The sequence below is a fragment of the Eptatretus burgeri genome, chromosome 3 (assembly GCF_056783735.1).
Source record: "Eptatretus burgeri isolate ZD-2024b chromosome 3, Ebu_testis_v1, whole genome shotgun sequence".
Classification (NCBI taxonomy): Eukaryota; Metazoa; Chordata; class Myxini; order Myxiniformes; family Myxinidae; genus Eptatretus; species Eptatretus burgeri.
The window spans coordinates 86,570,975-86,593,916 of NC_140963.1; the positions used below are offsets into that span (position 1 = coordinate 86,570,975).

General features: G+C 46.3%; 1 protein-coding gene across 1 annotated transcript in view; it reads right to left on the reverse strand.

The window, feature by feature from the left end:
- ITGA9 (integrin subunit alpha 9) overlaps positions 1–18,586 on the reverse strand; it is a 183,283-nt gene extending 164,697 nt beyond the window's left edge. The window contains exons 1-3 of the mRNA XM_085874357.1: positions 18,446–18,586; positions 17,913–18,018; positions 16,827–17,048 (exon numbers count right to left, since the gene is read on the reverse strand). The gene's annotated coding sequence lies outside the window, so the exon portion shown is untranslated. The remainder of the gene's footprint in view (positions 1–16,826; positions 17,049–17,912; positions 18,019–18,445) is intronic.
- Positions 18,587–22,942: the final 4,356 nt, after the last annotated feature.

Here is a 22,942-nt window from a genome sequence, read left to right on the forward strand (position 1 = left end):
CATTTTCCATACCTGGAAAGCTATCTAGAAAAGACTGAAGAGATTGATTTTGAACTGGAGAAGCTGCAGCAATATGTGGATTGGCTCAGAAATTTGACGTAAAATTTTGAACAGAGCTTCACCAACTTCGACAGCTTCAACCTGACATTTCAGTTCTTGAAAGATCCATTTCGTCTCAGTGTTGAAAAGTCATCCGAAGAAGTTGTAAATTTCACGAGCATGAATAAACGAGAGTTCGAGATTGACGTGCTGTTTCTGCAGAGCCAGCTCAGTTACATCTGCAAATTCACAATGAATGTCCTGCTGCAATGTGGCAAAAACCACTTGGAAGATGAACGGCGTCCTGCCCTGAACGCCGTCGTTGCCAATATTGTTCTCGATGTTCGGGTCTATGTGGCTGCGCGAGTCAATGTTTTCTTCTGTGACACACATCGAGTCGAAGAACCGATCTCTCCTCGTTGATATGAATCTGGAAGCAGAACTGAGATGTACATTGCGTTCGAATTTTGAGCCACGTTTTCTTGAATTGGCAAGAGAAAAAGAATGACAAATCACTCACTGAAATTTCACGCTTTTGTAATTTTGAAAGTTTTTTTTTTTGTACTTTTGTGTTATGTTTATAATAATTTACCTTGACTGTCATTAGAATCCTTAAATAAATTTATTTAGCAAAAATGTTCTGTTTTATTAATAGTGTGGCCATTTCTCTTATCGACTGGCCACATCCATGGCCAGGCAAGAAATTTGGTTTCCCAGCCCTGCTGTGGAACACAAATCGCCTTCATCATACTTCCAAGAACCGAGCTGTGTACCGATATCTAGCACGAGAGGGTGTTTCATGTGAGAGGGTGGGGTGAAGGAGATTCCGATCGATGCTGCGTTCGATGGTGATCAATAAAGCCTCCATCTCCCAAAGTGCGAATCAACGTCGTGTTATTACAGTGTATAAGGGTGAGGTATACAAGACTGCTTCAATTGCATCAAACTTCCAGATTTTATTTTTCCAAACTAGCGCTTGCCAAGCCAGCCGTTCCGTCGCAACAGTTTTGAATGGAGTGCTTGCTTGAGTGCTTAAGCCATTTTGCGAGTGCTCCACAAGAAACCTAGTAACGAAACACACCCCTGGTGTTGGCTTAACGGTTAAGGTAGCTGCTTTAAAATCTCAGGGTCTTGAGTTTGAGCCCCTGTCAACCGTTAAATGACACCAGGTGGGGTGACTCAGCCTGTCATCCTTCCGAGGTCGGCAGAATGAGTACCAGCTTACTGGAAACAGGGGCACTGCATCAGCAGCACAGCCACGCTCCCAACAATGATGCAACTAGCAGCCACAGTCTACATATGAAATAATAATAATAATAATAATAATAATTATAATTATAATAATGCACAGTGTAGGGGAGTGGGGTATTGTGTCCTACGAACTCTCTAGTTATCATTATTATAATTTTAAATATTGTCATTAATATTATCATATTATGATTATGTACTATTATCATTATTAACAATATCATTGTCATCATCATCATTTTCAATGTTGTTATAATTATTCAGTACCATGATCATGATGTAGAATGTACCATTGTAATTATCATTATCATCATTATGTAGTATGTACCATTGTAATTATCATTATGTAGAATGTACCGTCATTGTAATTATCATTATGTAGAATGTACCGTTGTAATTATTATAATGATCATTATCATTATGTAGTATATACCATTGTAAAAATTATCATTATGTAGTATGTACCATTGTAATTATCATTATTATTATCATTATGTAGTATGTACCGTTGTAATTATTATTTTCATTACCATTATCATTTCAATAGCATGTAATTAATACACCTACTCACACTCTGTGCAGCCAAACAAACAAGGACAGACAGACAGACAGACAGACAGACCCAAATGCAATACCCTCTCCTCCGGCGAGGGTAATAATAAATGTCCTGGATCTCGAGTAAAATTTACATGTTGTTGTTGCTGAAGTTTACTTTGTGGTAAGTTGGAATCTGTCCTCGCGAAACATTTTCCAAGCAAGGCGGTCGTGGATGGCTGAGAGCAAGAAACAGCACGCCACAAATTTATCGCTGGGAAGATACGGCCCAGGCAGCCTGATGTCTTCCAGATGAGACGTCTGCGGTGAATCTGCCTAGATCGGTGAACCCAGAACATGCAACTCTTCCAAAACACAACAAAAGGCTCCAGCTCAGATTTCAAAACCAAGTGGTGCGGAGATGTGGCCTTCGCCACCACAACGCATAATGCTACTCATTGTGAGAAAAATAAAAGAAACAAAGTTTATGATTAAAAATAAACAAAAATCCCATTTTGCCTTTTTAAAAATCTGAACGGTTGAAAGTTTCTCCCAAAGAAAGCATTAAATGCCGAGGTCGCATGCACTCTCCCGGTTCAAACACAGATGGAAATGGCAAAAAAATAATCACAATGTGACTCAACCCAGATATGTCCGACAGGGAGGTGCTGTATTCCTCTGGGATTGATTCCCGAGACCCCACCATAAACTGAGATTGGTGCTCTGCAAGCAAGGTGTTGCATTTCCCTCAGATGGACGTGAAGCCAAGAGTCCCATTTGTAAGCATTAGTTGGTGGATGTTGAAGATCCATCGGTGTCTTTCGAGGAAGAGTAGGAGACTTGTCGCCGGAACCCCGAACAAATGACAAACTCCTGGAGCAGAAAGAAGACAGACTGGTGGGCCATGGGAGGATCTACATTAGGGACCAGGCCTTACATGATATAAAACTTGGCCTGAGTGAATAGGAGGGCCTAGCTTGAAGAAGAGAAGCGGTTGAGTGATTAACAGAACCTGAGTGTACCATGAGGAATGGCCACACCTCATGTCCGCGAGGCTGGTAAAGCAAGACTGTTTGTTCGCTCATGTGGCCGCGTTTCAGACGGTGCTCTTGGCTTTGTGCCGAACACCGTGTGAGCGCTGCCCCATGCTGGCCTACTTCCTATAAAGGCAATTCCACGGATGTTAAATGGCACCTTTTATACAGTTTTTTTTTTTTTTTTATATTCTCTCATTCTAACGATTAGCGCACATCATAGGTTTCCCCCTTTTCTGTGAAAATGCAGGCATGTTGGGTCTTGCTGCAGTTTTAATCAATAAAAATTGGCAAACCAAGAGGTCACAGCTTTAAAAAAGGCAATTAAAAGCACAAAACGTTCAAAAAACTCAATAACTGCTGAAAAGCCTTTTTGTTTCTTGTTTCTGCGGCAGGTTGGGTTTGGTGAACACCAAAAGGTCTCACATAACCAACACTGCTCCTCTTGGGTGATGGTGTATGTTACTGGCCCAGTCTGGTATGGCTACCTTCTAGTTTTCTTTCACCTTGTGTTCTTTTTACACAATACCTCACTCTGTGGGTCTTATCCTTCTTCTAAATCCTGACGTTTCATCTGGTGCTCTCATGAGATCCATGAGACAAAAGTTGGGTTAATTCATTCCCCATGACTTTGTCCTGGACCAATAAGCAGAAGTTTGTCGTGTGTTGAGGGACAACCGACATATGGTTCACCAGGAGACCTTTGTAAAACAACCTTCAACTCCTTGAACAATTTTGTAGCTTTGTCAGTCATCTGCTCAAAAGTGTCTCTTCTGTGATTTTACATTCACAGATGGGGTTTACGAACCACCCCGCTACTGAACATGGCGAAGCAGACCATCAGTGTGTGTTATGGGGTTAAACGGTGCGATCAAATTATTTTTCACTCAAGCAGCCAAATGTTGAGGCAGGAAGAAGAGTTTCTTGTCTTGCAGCAATACCAGCTGAAGACTGCCTTGACCAGGACATGATGGCTGATAACCCAGAGACCGCTTACTGGCCAATTCACGACGTTGTACCACCATGAACCGAGACCGAAGCTCTTGAGGATTATGGTCAGAGGTCTTTCATGCAAGAGGTTGCACATAAAATCCTCAAACTGCGAAGACCATTGTGCACTGCTTTATTTACCAATATGTTTAAAGAAAGGATAGCTGTTTGGCTCTCCAGCCACATCGAGAAACCTCTTACAGGAGTATGACTGTATGAGAGTACAGTCTTTGTGCTGTCTGTCCCACAAGCCAAGAATTCTAACACATTTTGCAAGGAACTGCCGTTTTGGGGCGAAAGAAATTGCCTCCCCACCCTTTCCTTCCCATGGACAAGGACATGTGATGTTCACCAAGAATCCTTATGCATGGGGCCAAGTTCCAAAAAAAACGTTGGGTTCAGTGTGTTTGGAGATCCAGTTTGAGCAAAGAGCTGATGATGCTGGGATCCCAGGCTCCAATCCATAGCCCGTGTCGCTCTGTCCATTATTAAACAATGTTCGTACAGTTCACGCAAAAGTACATCGATGTCTTCTAATGCCCTTGTGTTGCAAGTCATTTACTGTAAGTAAAAGGTCTTTCATGAGTCTTGGACCCTGTCTGTAAAAATACATTTCCCAAAGGGAATAATACTTCCTGGATTCTGAACCACGTGCATTGGATCTTATCAGCTCTTGGCAACCCACTACACAGTGACCAACTGGGTTTTCATAGTTTTGTGGAACGCCGAGTACAGGTGCGCGCGTTCGATCCTGTTACGCCTCTTCGGAACCCTTTTAGACTGACCCAGCAACTATGAGATTCCAGAAAGCCCCACTGATTAGTCAGCTGCAGAACCATCCGTTACTCTTTTTGAATTTGCCCGAGGGAAAATAAAACGCACGATGGATGCTCCCAACTCCCTATATGGCATCATTATCACATGAGCCCCCGGAGTAAGCCAACCCACGTGATTACATCATGCTTCTATGATACTAATGTTGTGATGCACAACAAGGCAAGGTGCACAAGTAGATAAGTGCCAGAAATGAAGGGGAGGGGTGGGAGAGTGGGGTGGGAATCAGCGAGAGAAAAACAGAGCAGGGATGGATCTGGAAGAATTAATGAGGTGACAATGGGCAGCCATCTTGAAGCACTGGAGGGAGTGACATAAGACAACAGACACAAGGAGTCAACCCCACAGATGAGAGAATAGAGTGAATGGATGAGCATTCATATTGGATTTGGAAGTGGAGGGAGGGGGATGAGACTGGTCGTGAGATTCTGGCAGAATCCATGTGACCTGGGTGGGCTGAGAAAACACAGAAGGGAAGACCGAGGCCAGAAGTGAGGCGATGAAAACTTGAGAATCCAACCTGACTGGTGGGTAAGGAACAGACCTTGGGACTCAGCCTCCTTCAGAGGTGTAACAATAACACTGTTACAGGCATAGGAACACCGACTCAATTTAAAATAAGGATCCAAATTTATAGAGTGATCTCAAAGAAAGATAATTACTGAAAGTTGTCATAAATCTGCCATAAAATGTGTACATGTTTGTGTGAAAGGGGTTGGGTTCAAATATGTGATTCCGTGCTTGTTGTTCCCATTCTTCAATCAGTGAACACTCTTGATTGCCTGCAATAGGAGCAGAAATAGTAAATGTTCTACATGGACCCTTTTCCCCAAAAATATATACGAGATATTTGATTTCCCCACATGTGATTGTTTCATGTTTACAAGCAGTGCAAAGAGTGTACACTTTTACAAGGGGAATTAATGGGGTTAGTGATGTTATTGGGAGAGAAATTAGGTGTACAGGGCGAGTTAATGGGGTTAATGAGTTTAATGTCATGTCTGAGTACCAGTTAACACAGGATTCCTCCAAGCCGGGTCCTTTCATCCTGGAGATGGCCCAAGCGGTCTTCGAGACTTGCACTGCATTCCGTTATTACTCTGGAAGTTTACCGTTCCCCAAGGTCGCCCAAATGAACCAAAATCGACAGCAAACGTGCATGAAAAGAAGATGGCTCGAGCACATGTTCTTACCTTTCAATGGGTTAATTTTGTATTGAATAGTACAACAGGAGGAGGAGGAGATTGGGATCATACTCTGTGCAGAGCATTGGTGCTGCTTAAGTAGTCTCCTTGGCTATTGGGCACAATCCTGGACGTGCCGCCACTCCGACACAGTACACCAGCATGCTGGCACTCATTTTGCTGACCTCGGAAGGATGACAGGCCGAGATAACCACACCTGGTATTAATTCAACAGCTGAGCGGGATTTGAACTCAGGACCCTCGGATCCAAAGCCCACCACCCTAACCATTAAACCAACACCACCATTACCAGGCATATTGTACAGGGAAAGAAGGTAAATAAGACGGCATCATCAACGGAACAAACCAAGCGAGTCAAAAGACACAGAGAAGAGAATGGGAACACTAAACCTATGCACATACAAGAAATAAAAGTAGAAATCCTTACCCACTCGAGGCCCCACAGATCACACTTACACAACATAATAATAACACAGGCGGGACTTCCGTTTGTCTACGATGCGCAGGGTGGACGCAGAACTCAATGCAGCCTGCCTTGGAAACCAGGAGAGAGACGAGAGAACCAGTGAAGAAGTCAGTCCAAAGATGAAGCAAAACTGCCGTGAGCAGGGCCAGCGACGAGTCGAGCTATGGATCTCCCTCTCTTTTCCACATAACATTATTGTCACAGAAATTTGGTGTACAGGGTGAGTTAAAGGGATTATTGAGCTAAATGTCACCAAGATCAATTGTATTGGGTTAGTTAATGGGGTTGGTGAGCTTATTGTCACATGGATCAACTGTTGAGTGAAACAGCCCTCAATTCGTTCTCGTCATATTTGTTACGACATTGTAATCCGAACGCAGCAGGAAATTATGTTTAAAAGAATGTTCGGTCACGATGTCGAAGTACTGAGGAGCCATTTGAGTGGTTCAGCCCTTCAGTTGAAGTTTGGGGTGAAGACTTTTGTTTGCTCTCGATTCACAAGAGGAAAAAGCCTTCCCCTATACTGATACACTTGTTGTGGATTGTTCCTTAGAAAATAGCGTTTCTTCACGAATGGAGACAGAGCTCTCCCCTTTGAGCCGTTCAGTCTGGGTTTGAATCTCGACCCAGCTATAAGGTTTACAGCGAGTGCAATAAACAACACTGACGAACAGGTAAGAGACAAGGCATGATAGGGAAAGACTCTGGACGATTGAAACCACTGCATGTGCGAAATCAATCCCATATAATTTTGGGATTCCATTCCCGGTTCTGATCGAGGGAATCAATTCTAACTGGGTAATTGGTTCATCCACCCAAGCCGACTATAAACTGTCACCCTGGTGCTTTGCATGTGTGGTGAGACCTCAATGTGTGCAGATGGACTTGAGGCCGGAGGCTCCATTTGCCAATGTTGGTATTTGGTGGAATTTAACGATCCCAAGCTGTCTTGAAAAGAATAGATGGGTTATCCCTGGCACCCAGATCAAATTCCTGCCCTGATTGACTGATGGGAATGCAATACCAAACCACTCAGGGTAACCAAACCAGGCAGCAAAACCAAACCACCCAGCGTAACCAAACCAGCCAGTGTAACCAAACCACCCAGCGTAACCAAACCAGGCAGCGTAACCAAACCAGGCAGCGTAACCAAACCACCCAGCGTAACCAAACCAGGCAACGTAACCAAACCACCCAGCATAACCAAACCAGGCAGCGTAACCAAACCAGGCAGCATAACCAAACCACCCAGCGTAACCAAACCACCCAGCGTAACCAAACCAGGCAGCGTAACCAAACCACCCAGCGTAACCAAACCAGGCAGCGTAACCAAACCACCCAGCGTAACCAAACCACCCAGCGTAACCAAACCAGGCAGCGTAACCAAACCACCCAGCATAACCAAACCACCCAACATAACCAAACCACCCAGCCGAACTAAACCACCCAGCATAACCAAACTACGCAGTGTAGCCAAGCCAAACAATGTAACCAAACCACCCAGCGTAACCAAACCACACATCATCACCAAGCCAACCAATGTAACCAAACCACCCAGCGCAACCAAAACCACCCAGCGTAACCAAACCAGGCAGCGTAACTAAACCAGGCAGCGTAACCAAACCACCCAGCATAACCAAACCAAGCAGCGTAACCAAACCACCCAGCGCAACCAAACCACACAACGTAACCAAACCACCCAGCGTAACCAAACCAGGCAGTGTAACCAAACCACCCAGCAGAACCAAGCCACCCAACATAATCAAACTATGCAGCGTAATATAAGCAAACCACCCAACATAACCAAACCATCCAGCCGAACTAAACCACCCAGCAAAATCAAACTATGCAGCGTAACCAAACCACCCAACATAACCAAACCACCCGAACTAAACCACCCAGCATAACCAAACTACGCAGTGTAGCCAAGCCAACCAATGTAACCAAACCACCCAGCGTAACCAAACCACACATCATCACCAAGCCAACCAATGTAACCAAACCACCTAGCGCAACCAAACCACCCAGCGCAACCAATCCACCCAGCGTAACCAAACCACCCAGCGTAACCAAACCACCCAGCGTAACCAAACCACCCAGCGTAACAAAACCAGGCAGCATAGCCAAACCACGCAGCGTAACCAAACCACCCAGCGTAACCAAACCACCCAGCGTAACCAAACCACCCAGCGTAACCAAACCACCCAGCGTAACCAAACCACCCAGCGTAACCAAACCACACAGCGTAACCAAACCACCCAGCGTAACCAAACCACCCAGCGTAACCAAACCACCCAGCGTAACCAAACCACGCAGCGTAACCAAATCACGCAACGTAACCAAATCACGCAGCGTAACCAAACCAGGCGGCGTAACCAAACCACGCGGCGTAACCAAACCACGCGGCGTAACCAAACCACGCGGCGTAACCAAACCACGCGGCGTAACCAAACCACCCGGCGTAACCAAACCACCCGGCGTAACCAAACCACCCGGCGTAACCAAACCACCCGGCGTAACCAAACCACCCGGCGTAACCAAACCACCCGGCGTAACCAAACCACCCGGCGTAACCAAACCACCCGGCGTAACCAAACCACCCAGCGTAACCAAACCACCCAGCGTAACCAAACCGCACAGCATAACCAAACCGCCCAGCGTAACCAAACCACCCAGCGTAACCAAACCACCCAGCGTAACCAAACCGCACAGCGTAACCAAACCGCACAGCGTAACCAAACCACCCAGCGTAACCAGAACCAAACTCCCCAGAAAAACCAAACCCCTCAGTATGATAACCAAACCCCTCAGTATAACAAACCCCTCAGTATAATGATAACCAAACTCCCCAGTATAACGAGAACCAAACTCCCCAGTATAACAAACCCCTCAGTATAATGATAACCAAACTCCCCAGTATAACGAGAACCAAACTCCCCAGTATAACAAACCCCTCAGTATAATGATAACCAAAATCCCCAGTATAACTAAACTCCCCAGTATAACAAACCCCTCAGTATAATGATAACCAAACTCCCCAGTATAATGATAACCAAAATCCCCAGTAAAACAAACCCCTCAGTATAATGATAACCAAACTCCCCAGTATAACTAAACTCCCCAGTACAACACTTACCAGAAGACTATTTTGGCAGCACGTATCCTCTGTTAACAGTATGACACATTGACGAAGATGAAACATTGCTAGTTTGTGGGAAATCTGAAGATTGCAATGAAATTCATTATTTCCCACGAATATAAGGAGTGGGTCTGGAGGACACAGCTGTACAGATGAAGAGTACAGTGAACGAGTAATACGACAAACAGATGATTTGATAAGCCATTCCCAAGCTACGGACAAACAAGTGAAGGTGTTCTGCAGGTGTTTGGAGATCGCATTTCCAATGGAGGAGAGACGATGGTTCATATCGAGACAAAAAAAAAAGGTCAAAGATCCTTGGAAGGGAAAACAATTAAGGAGCAAGATTGTGACGTCAGCATCATGTCATCATTCCTCCTCAGAGTCACCTTCCCAAGTTTGTAATCGATGGACAAAGAAAGTTTCTGCAAAAGAAAATATACTTAAAAAAATTATTTTCTTTATTTCTTCCCTGTTCACTGATATCCATGAAACATTCAAGTCTGGTGCCTCGAAACGCAATTCCTGCAAAAAGTTACAATAATGCAAAGATACAGAAACGACGAAACTTGCTGACACTTTTGCAGAAAAGGGGGGAAAAGCAGTTTTCCTGCAAAGTTGTATAAACAAAGGAGATGGTGCTGTGGGAGCCATCACTGCGGAAGTGACCCCTGGACAAAGGCCTGAGCCAGGTCATGGTCACGTGCCTTCCTGGTTCAATGCTCTGTGTGTGTGTTTGGACACACAGTGGAACCACAGCTGGAATATCACTCCCCGTTTAACTACCCCATTAAACGATTCTGTCACCTTTGATGAAAAGCGAACTCAAGGAAAACACAACACTTAGCTGGGGAATAAAAACCCATTTTACACTTTCCGTCGGTGTTAAAGCGAAACAAAATGATGGTTGTTGTAGTGAGGAAACCCCACGTTCACCGAGAGAGTTCATAGAACACCTTACCCCATGCAGGGTTCCACTATATAATTCAATTGAAATAAAATAAATATTTTAGAGGTCATCTACGTAAGTGTGTGTATGTGTATATGTGTGTGTATGTGTGTGTATGTGTGTGTATGTGTGTGTATGTGTGTGTATGTGTGTGTATGTGTGTGTATGTGTGTGTATGTGTGTGTATGTATGTGTGTGTGTATGTGTGTGTGTGTGTGTGTCTGCATGTATGTGTGTGTGTATGTGTGTGTGTGTGTGTGTGTGTGTGTGTGTGTGTATGTGTGCGTGTGTATGTGTGTACGTGTGTGTGCGTGTGTGTGTGTGGGTATGTGTGTATATGTATGTGCGTGTGTATGTGTGTGTGCGTATGTGTGTGTGTATGTGTGTGTATGTGTGTGTATGTGTGTGTATGTGTGTGTATGTGTGTGTATGTGTGTGTATGTGTGTGTATGTGTGTGTATGTGTGTGTATGTGTGTGTATGTGTGTGTATGTGTGTGTATGTGTGTGTATGTGTGTATGTGTGTGTGTGTGTGTGTGTGTGTGTGTGTGTGTGTGTGTGTGTGTGTGTGTGTGTGTGTGCACGCGCGCGAAACTTTTTGTTTATTAATGACGCACTATTGGAATGTACCTTTTGAGCCTTTACACTGTTGAGACCAATTCGAACTTTAAAAACCCTTGAAGGCGACCAAGACACTAAAACACCCCCAAGACCCCGAAGATCCCAAAGACCACCACAACCCACAAGACCCCGATGACCCACAAGACCCCAAAGAAGCCCCAAGACCCCAAAGACCCCAAATATCCCCAAGACCCCAAAGACCCCAAAGCCCCCGTAGACCCTGAATATCCCAAAAAACCCAAAGACCCTCAAGATCGCCAAGACCCAAAGCCCCTGAAGACCCCAAATACCACCAAGATATCCAAGACGCCAAAGACCCCCAAAACCCCAAATATCCCCAAAGACCCCCAAAACCTCAAATATCCCCAAAGACCCGAAAGACCTCAAAGACCCCCAAGACCACAAAGACCCCAATGACCTCCAAGATCCCAAAGAACCCCCAAGACCCCCAAAGACCCTGTAGACCCCAAAGATCCCCAAGACACCAAGGACCTCCAAGATCCCAAAGACCCACAAGACCCCAAAAAACCCCCAAGACCCACCAAAAACCCCAAGACCCCAAAGATCTCCAAGACTCCAAAGATCCTCAAGACCCCAAAGATTCCCAAAGACCCAGAAGACCCCAAAGACCCCAGGTCAGGCCAGGTATGGGAGCATGTGCCAGAGCAAGGTGTCGCTGCGTCCACTTTCCGCAGGTACTCCAGGGGCCTCCATCTGGCATCCCCCAGGCAGATGCCTGGCTCATCCCCATCTCCTTCAGATGCCGATTAACCTGCTGCAACCACGAGGGACATGGTCGGCCCATTGGCCTACTCCACTCACGAGACTCCCTCGCTGAGAGAATCTGGTGAGCAGGATCAGCGTCAGGAAAACGAGCCACATGTCCATACAGCCGCAGCTGACACTCACGGACCATGCAGGTAAAAAAATCTCATTTGAGTCTCTCAGCAACCGCTCGTTGGACACAAAGTCTGACCAGTGAGAGCCAAGGATTCTCCGAAGAGACCTGGTACCAAAGGAATTAAGTCTCCGTCTCAGACCCCTGGCCAGAGTCCAAATTTCACATCCATAGAGCAAGACTGGAAGCACCAAGGAGCTGAAGACGTGGACTTTCATCCTCCTGCACAGGTACCGGCAGTGCCACACCCCATGATCCAGAGAATCCATGACTCCCCAGGCCCGATCCAGACGTCCATTAACCTCTGAATCAGAGCCAGCAGAGACATGACTATCACTGCCAAGGTAAGTGAATCTCTCCACAACCTCAACATTCTCACCACAAACAGGCACAGATGGGACAGCAGCATCCAGGATGTCATTCAAAGGCTGGATCTTAGTTTTGACCCAGGAAACCTGTAATCCCAGCGGCTCCGACTCCTCATTCAGCACCTCGAGGGCCCCCACAAGGATATCTAAAGTCTCCGCGAAGATGACTGCATCATCTGCGAAATCAAGGTCGGAGATCTTGACATTCCCAAATGATGCACCACAGCTTGATCTCTCTGACATCCTCCCCAGAATCCAGTCCATGCAAGTGCTGAAAAGTGTGGGTGCCAGAACACACCCCTGATGAACTCCAGTAACAACTGGAAATAAGTCAGAGATGGCACCACCACATCTCACAGCACTCTCAGTACCAGAGTAGAGTTCAGACAACAGATCGATCAGTATTGGAGCCACCCCTCGAAGACCAAGAATCCTCCAGAGGGCATCCCGATTCACTGAATCGAACACTTTACAGAGATCAACATAGGCTGCAAGCAGCCCCTGCCGAAACTCTCGTCTGCGTTCGGTGAGGACCCGAAGAGCAAGGACACGGTCAATCGTTGACCTCTTTGGAGTAAAGCCTGACTGCTCTGGACACTGGTGCTCAAGCAGATGGTGGCAAACCCTATCAAGAATTATCCGAGCAAAGACCTTGCCCCGCACTGAGAGCAGCGTCACCCCTCGGTAGTTGTTGCAGTCTTGGCAATCACCCTTCCCTTTCCAGAGAGGGACAACAAGGCCCCTCTTCCAGTCAATTGGGGATGATGCCTGTGTTCCAGCCAGAGCACAGAACTGCATGCAACGACACGAGTGCAGCATTTCCACCAGCCTTGAGAAGTTCAACATGGATGCCACAGATCCCTGGAGCTTTACCAGATTTCAACCGGTTCACCGCAGCCTGTGTTTCCACAAACGATGGTGGACCACAGTTGATTGGAGGGTCAGCAACAGTTATTGTAACATAAAAGACGTCCAACTCGAAAGCTGGGGGATCAGCCTGGTACAACCGCTCAAAGTAACCGGCCCAGCGGGCCTTCACTTCAGACTCCTCTGTCAAGAGCCTACCACTCTCTGCTCTAACTGCAGTACACAGAGGGATGGGCTTGGATGAACACAATGTGCGAATTCCCCTGTAAGCGGGACGAGAATCACTTGACCACAGGTGATGCTCTACCCCCTCACAGATTCCTCGCACATAGGCCTCCTTGTCCACCCTCAGTGCACGTACAGTTTTACGCCTCAGCTCCCTGAACAGCTCAGCTCTGCCATTCAGCCTGGCCCTGCGACTCTGGTCAATGGTATCCAGTGTCCCTTGAGACAAAATTATTCTTTGCCCTGCGGTGAGTTCCAAGACATCCACTGGCAACATCAAGGACGGTGGTCTTGAGGGCACTCCACAACTCTTCAGGATCTTCCAAAGCACCCAGACCCCCTAAATCTCCATGCAGCCTGTTCACAAACTCCTCAGCTACCCTCTCATCCTTGAGCTTGCCAACATCCAGCCTCGGCTGGGATGGTACCATTTCCTGGATTTGAGGTGCAACTTAAGAGTTGCAACAACAAGCCTGTGGTCAGAATTGAGGAACTGAGCACTCCTGTAGCCCCTGCCGTTCTGGATCATCCTCCAGAGACCATCAATGAGGACATGTTCAATCTCCTTTGCCACACCACCAGCATTGGAATACCAAGTCCAGCGATGAGTTTGTGGGCACTGAAACCATGAACCAGCCACCCGAAGTCCATGAATTCTTGCAAAGTCAAGGAACTTAGTGCTATTCTGGTTCACAGTTCCAAACCCATGGTGACCAACACACACCTCATAACCATCCTTATCAGTTCCAGTCGATGAATTGAAATCCCCCAAGACTAGAAGTGTATCTCGTCTGGGGCACTGATCAACCACAGACTCGAGCGTGGCGTAGAATGTGTCCTTCACGGTGAGGTCACTCGCCTCAGTCGGAGCATAGACAGAGACCAGGGAAATGACACCCTACGAATGACGAATCCTTCGTCTCATAATAAATACGCTCGTTGACCGGTGTTACCTCAATTATCATTGGAGTCAGCTTATTGAACACAGCTACAGCAACTACTTGGGCATGGTAACCATCAGAGTGACCAGACCAAGAGTAGGTGAAACCACCGGCCATGATCTCGCCGCAATCCGGTCTCCGAACCTCAGAGCGTGCTCCAATACCGATGTCCAATGCTTGAGCTCAAATGTTAACAGAGACACGTGATCATCCTCTCTTTAGGATAAGACATTCCAGGCACCCACCTGAAGGAACCGCCTCAGGTTAACCCAAGGAGACCGCCGTCTGGTGGACGACACCTCAGCACAACTCCGACACACTCTCCCGCAATCTGACCCGGGAATGTTACTCCATGGTTTCCCTCCTATCATCAAGGATTGGGGGTCCCGAAGGCTTTGCCCCAATCCCGTCATCCGGTGAGCTGCCCTGCGAAGGGAAGCTGCACAGGAGGTACTCCCACGGAATGGGTTTTCAGATATTTTTGCGTTTTTGTGTTTTGCGCAATGAAGGGTTTTACGGTGGCCGGAGTGCAAATCCTGCCACCAACCTCCAAAGAAAAAGTAACCCAACTGCAGGAGGACGTCCGCAGACACAGTTGGGCACTAGATATGGATGGCCGTTAGCTCACAAGGAGCTCCTCCACCCTTTGACCGCAAAGACCTCTCCTCCTCCGCCCAAAGACCCTGAAGACCCCAAAGACCTCGAAGACCTCCATGACCCCCAAGGCCATGAAGATCCCAAAGACCCAGAAGACCTGAAAGACCAAGACCCCAAAGACCTCCAATACCCTGAAGACCCCCAAGCCACCGGAGATCCCAAATACCACCAATATACCCAGCCCTCCAAGACCCAAAAGACCCCAAAGATCCCCAAAGACCCCCAATATCCCAAAGACCCCCAATACTCCAAAAGACCACCACCACCCTGACAATCGCCATGACTCCGAAGACCCCGAAGATCCCCAAAGACCCTTAAGATCCCTAAGACTCCGAAGTTCCCCAAGACCCCAAAGACCTCCAAGATCTCAAAGAACTCCAAGACCCCAAACAGCTACCATGGCCCCGACAACCGCCACGAGTCCGAAGATCCCCAAGACCCCAAACAGCCACCGCGACCCCGACAACCGCCATGACCCCACCAACCGCCAAGACCCCGAAGATCCCCAAGACGCTGAAGACCCCAAAGATCCCTAATACCCCAAAGACCCCCAAGACCCTGAAGATCCCCAAAGACCACCCAAGTCCCCAAAGACCCTGAAGCTCCTGAAGCCCCCCAAGAACCCGAAGACCCCCAAGACCCTGAATACCTTGAAGATCCTGTAGACCCCCCAAGACCCCCAAGAACCCGAAGACCCCCCAAGACCCTGAATACCTTGAAGAACCTGTAGCTCCCCAAGACCCCCAAGAACCTGAAGACCCCAAAGACCTCCAAGACCTACTCAACAATGCCTTGACTTGGAACAGGCTGTAACGATTTCTTCATGATAAAGATTTTTCTTCACTTTTCTCACTCATATCAACAAATGCCTAATATAATCATACCTACAAATTGCTGGATACATGGCAATGCTGATAAATGCCTGGAGACACCGGGTGTATATATTATGGCAGGCAATTGTGTGTGTGTGTGTGTGTGTGTGTGTGTGTGTGTGTGTGTGTGTGTGTGTGTGTGTGTGTGTGTGTGTGTGTGTGTGTGTGTGTGTGTGTGTTTGTGTGTGTGTGTGTGTGTGTGTGTGTGTGTGTGTGTGCATCAGAAAATCATGGGGGGGGCTGAAAGGGCTGGCCCAATCTCCACCAAATATTGCATACGTGTTGGTCGTTCCCAGGGTCATGTCAAATAGGCACAAAGAACAATAAAAAAAATGTATGGAAGTGGGTGGGGGGTTATGAGTTACTTTCATGATACTTATGATTACACCTGATCTCCACAAAATTTTGGACATGTGTTGGTAGTACCCATGGGAAACCCCAACCCCCTATGAGGGGGGTGGGGTGACTTGCCACTGCTCCAGAAAGGAGCGGGTTTTTCTCGTTTCTATAAATCAGACAATAACAAACGATGTACAGTACATTCATGGATTTGTAAAGACAGGATAAGACTGGATTCCAACAGGAAGGCCTGCATGCGCAGTGATAGCCAGGATGTGCGATGATGGCTGGGATTTGTCATGATGGCCAGAACGTGCTGTGATGTAGCACGATAACGGAAATGTGGCGTGATGTGCTGGCATGTACCATGATGTGCCACGATGACTGGGATTTGTCATGATGGCCTGGATATGCTATGATGTACCATGTTGGCCGGGATGTGCAATGATCATTGGGATGTGCTGTGATGTACTATGATGTGCCATTTTGTCTGGGATGTACCATAATGGCCTGGTAGGAATTTTGACAAATCCGTCATTACATCTACTTCGGTTGACAGGATAGCCGATAGGTATGCACACTTGTCTGTAAGCTTTCTCACCTGGGTTCAAATCCCGACACAGCAAGAAACGACCATCACGGTATTTCACAGGCAGCATGATTCATCAATGTGTGTGCCGTCTCTTGGATGGATGGATGGATGGATGGATGTTAAACAGGAATCCCGTCTTCCTTCATTCGTTGGTGGATGTTAAAGATCCCATGGTGTCCTTCGCGAAGAGTAGGTGAGCTATCACCGGCACCATTGCCAAATTCCATATTCCTGTTTTAACCAGCAGAGGGCATTGTATCAGCAGCACAACCACCTCCTCAGTCAATGATGCTACCCCACAGCCTTGTGCTGCATGCAAACAAAGAAGATCACATCTACTTTGCAAACATACAGTAAGAATCGGCTTTTTGTTAAAAGGAAAAATTTTTTTCAGCATTTGACAAGCCTGCAGCTTTCTAATTATACCAAGCATAATCTTGCAGCAAAATATCCATTTTCACAACATTTAACTCACACCATCCTTCCAGCTCCTGGAGCCAACAGCCAGGCCTTCCAGCTCACCCCTTTGTATTTCTGGCAGAAAGCGAAGAGCGAGTCGTTTCGGGTTTTTACCAAATATAGCTTTCGCGTATTGTCATCATTGAGTTATGTTGGCCGTTTTGGGGTTGTGTGTTTGTTTTTTCTTTCTTTCACATCTTTGTGCCCCTTTTCTGGCTGTTATACTTTCTCTCTCTTTCTCTCTCTTTCTCTCTCTTTCTCTCTCTTTCTCTCTCTTTCTCTCTCTTTCTCTCTCTTTCTCTCTCTTTCTCTCTCTTTCTCTCTCTCTCTCTCTCTCTCTCTCTCTCTCTCTCTCTCTCTCTCTCTCTCTCGCTCTCTCTCGCTCGCTCTCTCTCGCTCGCTCTCTCTCTCTCTCTCTCTCTCTCTCTCTCTCTCTCTCTCTCTCTCTCTCTCTCTCTCTCTCTCTCTCTCTCTCTCTCTCTCTCTCTCTCTCGTATAACATTCCATCAAAAGAATATAAAGTAATGATGACATCTCAACTGCTCTGTCCCCAAGTAATACTGCATCACCATCGATCCACATAGTTGATCATTATTCCAGATGCAAAGGTATGCATTTGTGTGTAGTTGTACAAACCTGTGTGCATCTGAATGTTTATATGCATCTGGAAAAAAATGGTGTCCTGGAACGCAGCCGAGGTCAAAAGAATTTTCCACATCTCTGTCTCTGTCTCTCGACAACCCTGTGAGGTCACAGCAATGTAAAAGAGACAGTATATCATCAGTCCATTCCCCAACCACATTACCTCGTCCTTGTGATAATTATTATTAACAGCAGAAACAATAGTAGACGGAGAAAGCATTCAGTTTGTTCTTTTTGACACATTTTCATGACAACCTTTCATTCCTCGATTTCAATCCCTATATATATATATATATATATATATATATATATATATATATATATATATATATATATATATATATATATATATATATATATATATATATATATATATATATATATATATATATATATATATATATATATATATATCATATACCTATTGTAAGGTTCTTTTCCCCCCCTTTTACACAAAAGGAAAGAGTGTGCCACAACGAGAGGGGAAGAGCATGTCAGGTGTGGCACGATGAGAGGGAAGGGTGTACCAGTTGAGGCAGCATGAGAGTGAAGCGTCCCAGGTGTGGCAAGACAAAAGCAAAGAGCATGCCAGGTGTGACTCGATGGGAGAGAAGAGCTTGCCAGGTGTGACATTTAGTCTTGGTGAACGTCCCATATAAAGAAAGTCTCCAGCTTGTGCCTAAATAACATAATATGGCAAATAAACTATTTTGGTAAAAAAAAACAAAAAAAAAAAACACAACGACAAAAGCAAAGCCATTTGTGGTTCAAAACTACAAATCCACAAAGACCAACTATGCAGCTCCATTGCCCATGCTTGTAGGACAACACCGGTACCACTTACAAATGCATCAAACCAAGGCAGTGGCGCAACGTACCGACAGACCAATGCACCCTTTCTGCCATAAAAGGGCATCCTGGACAATCACGCGCAAGGAAAATCGTAGATGTTTCATGACAATGAAAGAGACATCTTACAGTCAAAGGATGCGGATGTTTTGGTTTCTCTGCCTCTCAGCAAGTACTCTCAGCTGTGCGCTTCCACAGTGGGAAAGAAAGCCGTCCATGAAAGTTATGTGTTTAACATTTCCATGCGGTTTCAATTTCGATTTCTGTTATTGCCCTGCTTGGCGCTGCACATTCTTGTGAAACCTTCAAAGCAATGCACCAATGTTGTTCGTGTGGAATTGAGTCCGAGTGCTTGAAGGGAAGGAGTGGGTGTGAGAGTGAAACTTTAAAAATTACCCCTTTACAATTTTATGGATACCCAAACGATGAAAGAACCACCAGGATTGAATACACTCATCAGTTTCTATAAATGTAATTCAGTATTTGGTAAGGAAGAGAAAGCTGGGTGCAGACCCTCATACCTGATCCGACCTCCGACCGGAACAAAACTGCACGGGGTCGCAGGAAGTCCCAATGAGGCACGGTCTTCAATCCGCACAAGGAATGTGTAATCTGACGAGTGTGCCAGTACGCAATGGCCTCCTGTTTTTGAAAGATACTCGTAACATTAAAGTCAACAAGTGAGCGCAAAGCTAATGGGACAGTTGGCTTCAACTTATGAGGCAAGGTGGCACAGCGTGCGCGAACGGACTGATAGTTGAGGCATATACCAGAAAACTTGGACATTAGTTCACCGATGAATAATACATTGCATCATGAGGATCTAAAAAAGAAGCTCGAGCGAGAGATGCAAATGTGCACGATGACATTTTTTTTAAAAAACAAGAGCATAACAAAAAAAAAATGGCAAAAAAAGGACATGAAAAGGGTCTTTTCAGCTCTTGCTTTGCATTTCCGAGCACGTTTTATATTGTATGCGGCAAGTCGATTACCGGGGACACAAACTTGGGTTTAAAAGGAAATATTGAGTGAAAACAAGGTTATTAATGTGTGTGTCTTACTGATGTATGAAACTCCTCATTCTACCCCCACCCAATAGTTTTGAAGCAAAAATTTAAATGGCACCAAATAAGTCACCATTGTGTGCTATGTCATGTTCAATCCCTTCTCAGAACTGGTAAGAGTCCATTGTGCTCGCCCCTCAGGCATCCAGCCCCACTGTCCTCGTGATACTGTTTTGTTCCACTGTGCTATCCACTGGAACTTGATTTGGCTCACGGAGGTGCCACGCGGGCATGATTGGGTCAAATGACCCTTTTGTTCTTATTCTTTAATCTCCTTACTATAACCTGAAAGCTTGATTTCTTTCACACAGCTCACTCCGTAAGACCCTTATCACTGTCAACCTATGTCTGCCTGTCAATGTCTGCCTATCAGACAATGTCTGCTTGTCTGTAACTGCCTGTGTTCACAGCTGTTTCCCTTGTAGCCACACCCCTTTCCTTTCCCCTTTAATGTCCCTTAATGCTACCCCCTTCCCCTTCCACGAAACATCCCATTTCCAACTCTCTCGCTCAGCCACACATCCACAAACCTCGCCCAAATGGCGCAGAGGGCGTGGTGCGACAAATGGCCAACGTGTGACTTTCTTACACCAGTGAGGTACTGTGAACAAATCCCTGCCTGATATTATGATACATGCTTTGTGGAATATAAATATCAGATCTTCAATCTGTATTTAATCCACATTCAATAGGTTTCTCTCCAACCCTAATAGAATTTAAGGTTGGGGGGGGGCAACCAGGTGTGGGATTCTGGAAATATACGTGCAACCTGCGCAGGTTGGGGGTGGATGGAGGGACGAGGCCAGAAGTGAAGTGATAAAAAAAGAACCAAGTCCACCTGTACCAACCAGTGGTGGGTGAGAAGCAGACCTCGAGACTTGGCCTCCCTTTGAAAATGTCAAAAAACTAACTCTGATCATGACACTGATCAACAACCACTGGTTACCAAAACATCCACCAGCAAACCGAAACGGGCTGAACAGTAAACTACATCATCAAGTTCCAATGGCCAAAAATCCGAAACGTAAAGTCTGAGTTGTTATTAGGAATCCTAAGTATTATAATCCAAGATCAGGACATTTCTGAAGACATCATCTATGGAGCAAGAGGAAAGAACAATCAGACAAAGCTTGAGGAATAATAAGAGATTCAAGGACGGATGCAGGGTGTGGGGCAATCAGTGATTTCCTTTGAAAAATTTGAATCCAAGAAAAGGACTTTGTAAAACTAAAAACACAAGCACCTTCATGCGATACCTCCACCCTCCCTGATGGGGCACCTCCACTATCGTCCTGACAGGGAACCCACCCTATTTACAAGGTGAGCCCCCCCCACCCCTTCCATTGGCACTACGCAGCACTTCTCTCTGCGCGACACAGTCCCCCCAAATCTGCCCGTTGAGGCACCCCTCCATCCACATGATGACACCCCTGATCCACATGATGCCCCCCCCCAGCAAAAAGGAGCACCCCTTGATCCACATGATTATCCCTGCACGATGGGGTGCACCCCCCTTCCATGTAACTAGGGGAAACACCCCCATCCACACGACTGGGGGGGCATCCACGTAAAGGGGCACCCTCCCCATGTGACTGGGCTCCTCCCTCTCTCCATGTGTCGGGGCACCTCACCCTGATCTGTGCTATGGGATGCCCCACATCTGCACGACAGGTGCCCCTCACTCTGTGTGACGATGGGGGACACCCGCATTTGTGCGACGGAGTGGAGAGGGGACCCACACTACAGAAAGAGGCACCTCCCATCAGTGGGATGGGGAATCCCCCTCTCCAATCTGCCTGATATGGGGGGGGGCACCCAATCCACGTGACGTAGTTGGGGGGGGGGTTGCATCTTTCTCCAGTACTGTTATCAATCCAGGCGACATGACTTCCCCGAAACGATGGACTCAAATCCACATTACAAATCACACTCAGTGTTCAGTCCACAGCGTTGCCACTCAGTCACCAGTAGTGCCTGGTTCCCATAACTCCAATCACTAGCCCTTCCAACTATAGTCATGCCTTTCCATTTTGCAGTCCACCACTGTTCATCGGAACAGATCCCAAGGTGCTAATTACCTGGCACTCCACGACTCACTTGTTTCAAAATGAACACTTCTCCTATGTTTTGATCCATCCCTGTCGCCATCCCTCTCATGGTCCCTCAATCTTTATTTCTGTATGCGGAACGTTCACACTGCTCTTCCCCCTCCATCATCGCCTGCTGCGTTGGTCCAGAGGATTGATAAGCATTACCACCCCACACACGCCAAGCGAAACAGCATTAAGCAGTTGGTTCAATTTGTCTGTCTGTCTGTCCTGGCTACAAACGTCAGTTTATGATCGAGGAAAAACTGAATTTGAATTGGATGTTATACTTTGAACACGAATTGGAGAATGAATCAGAAAACAAACCTGTAGTTTAACTGTACTTTGGCTCTGAATTCATCACAATCACGCATGTGCAGAGAGGAGCAAGATCATCATTGTCTGCCAGGCTGTCTGGCAGTCAAACAAAATGGAAAATCATTCCAAACAGGAAACATACTGTTTTTAATTGTAGGTGGTCTCTTCAATTAACATGAGTCCACCTCTTCATTCTTGCTCTGTAATTCTGTTATTCCTTATCTGGACTACCAGGCAACCTTTGCTGTTCGCCATCGCTACTTTTGGATCCGTTATCCGACTCATCAGAGGCTGGTTAAGAGTCATGAATTTTAATTCTCCCTGGTCCAATTATTTCTTCTGAGTAAGGCTCTGTTTTCTTTTATTGATCTTGCCACTGAATCACCATCCAATCCACTGCCATAATAGCTCACCACTTTGCTCTCTGCATGAGTACCAATTTCACCCTCATCATCTGGACCATCCGAATCACCACAATTCACTTCTTCCTTCAATGACGACATATGATTGCCTTGCAGGCACTTTCAACATTTTCTGTTCTGGGGTGAATTTCCTGTGGAATGTCATCTGAAGACAGCTGTTCATCCTTACCATTTTCCTCTTCTTTTGCAGTTTCATCTTCATCCTCAAAACACTCTCAGAGGAGGGATAGAGGGAAGGGGAAGGGGAGGGAGGGAGAGTGGGGAATGAGAGAGGGAGGGAGTGG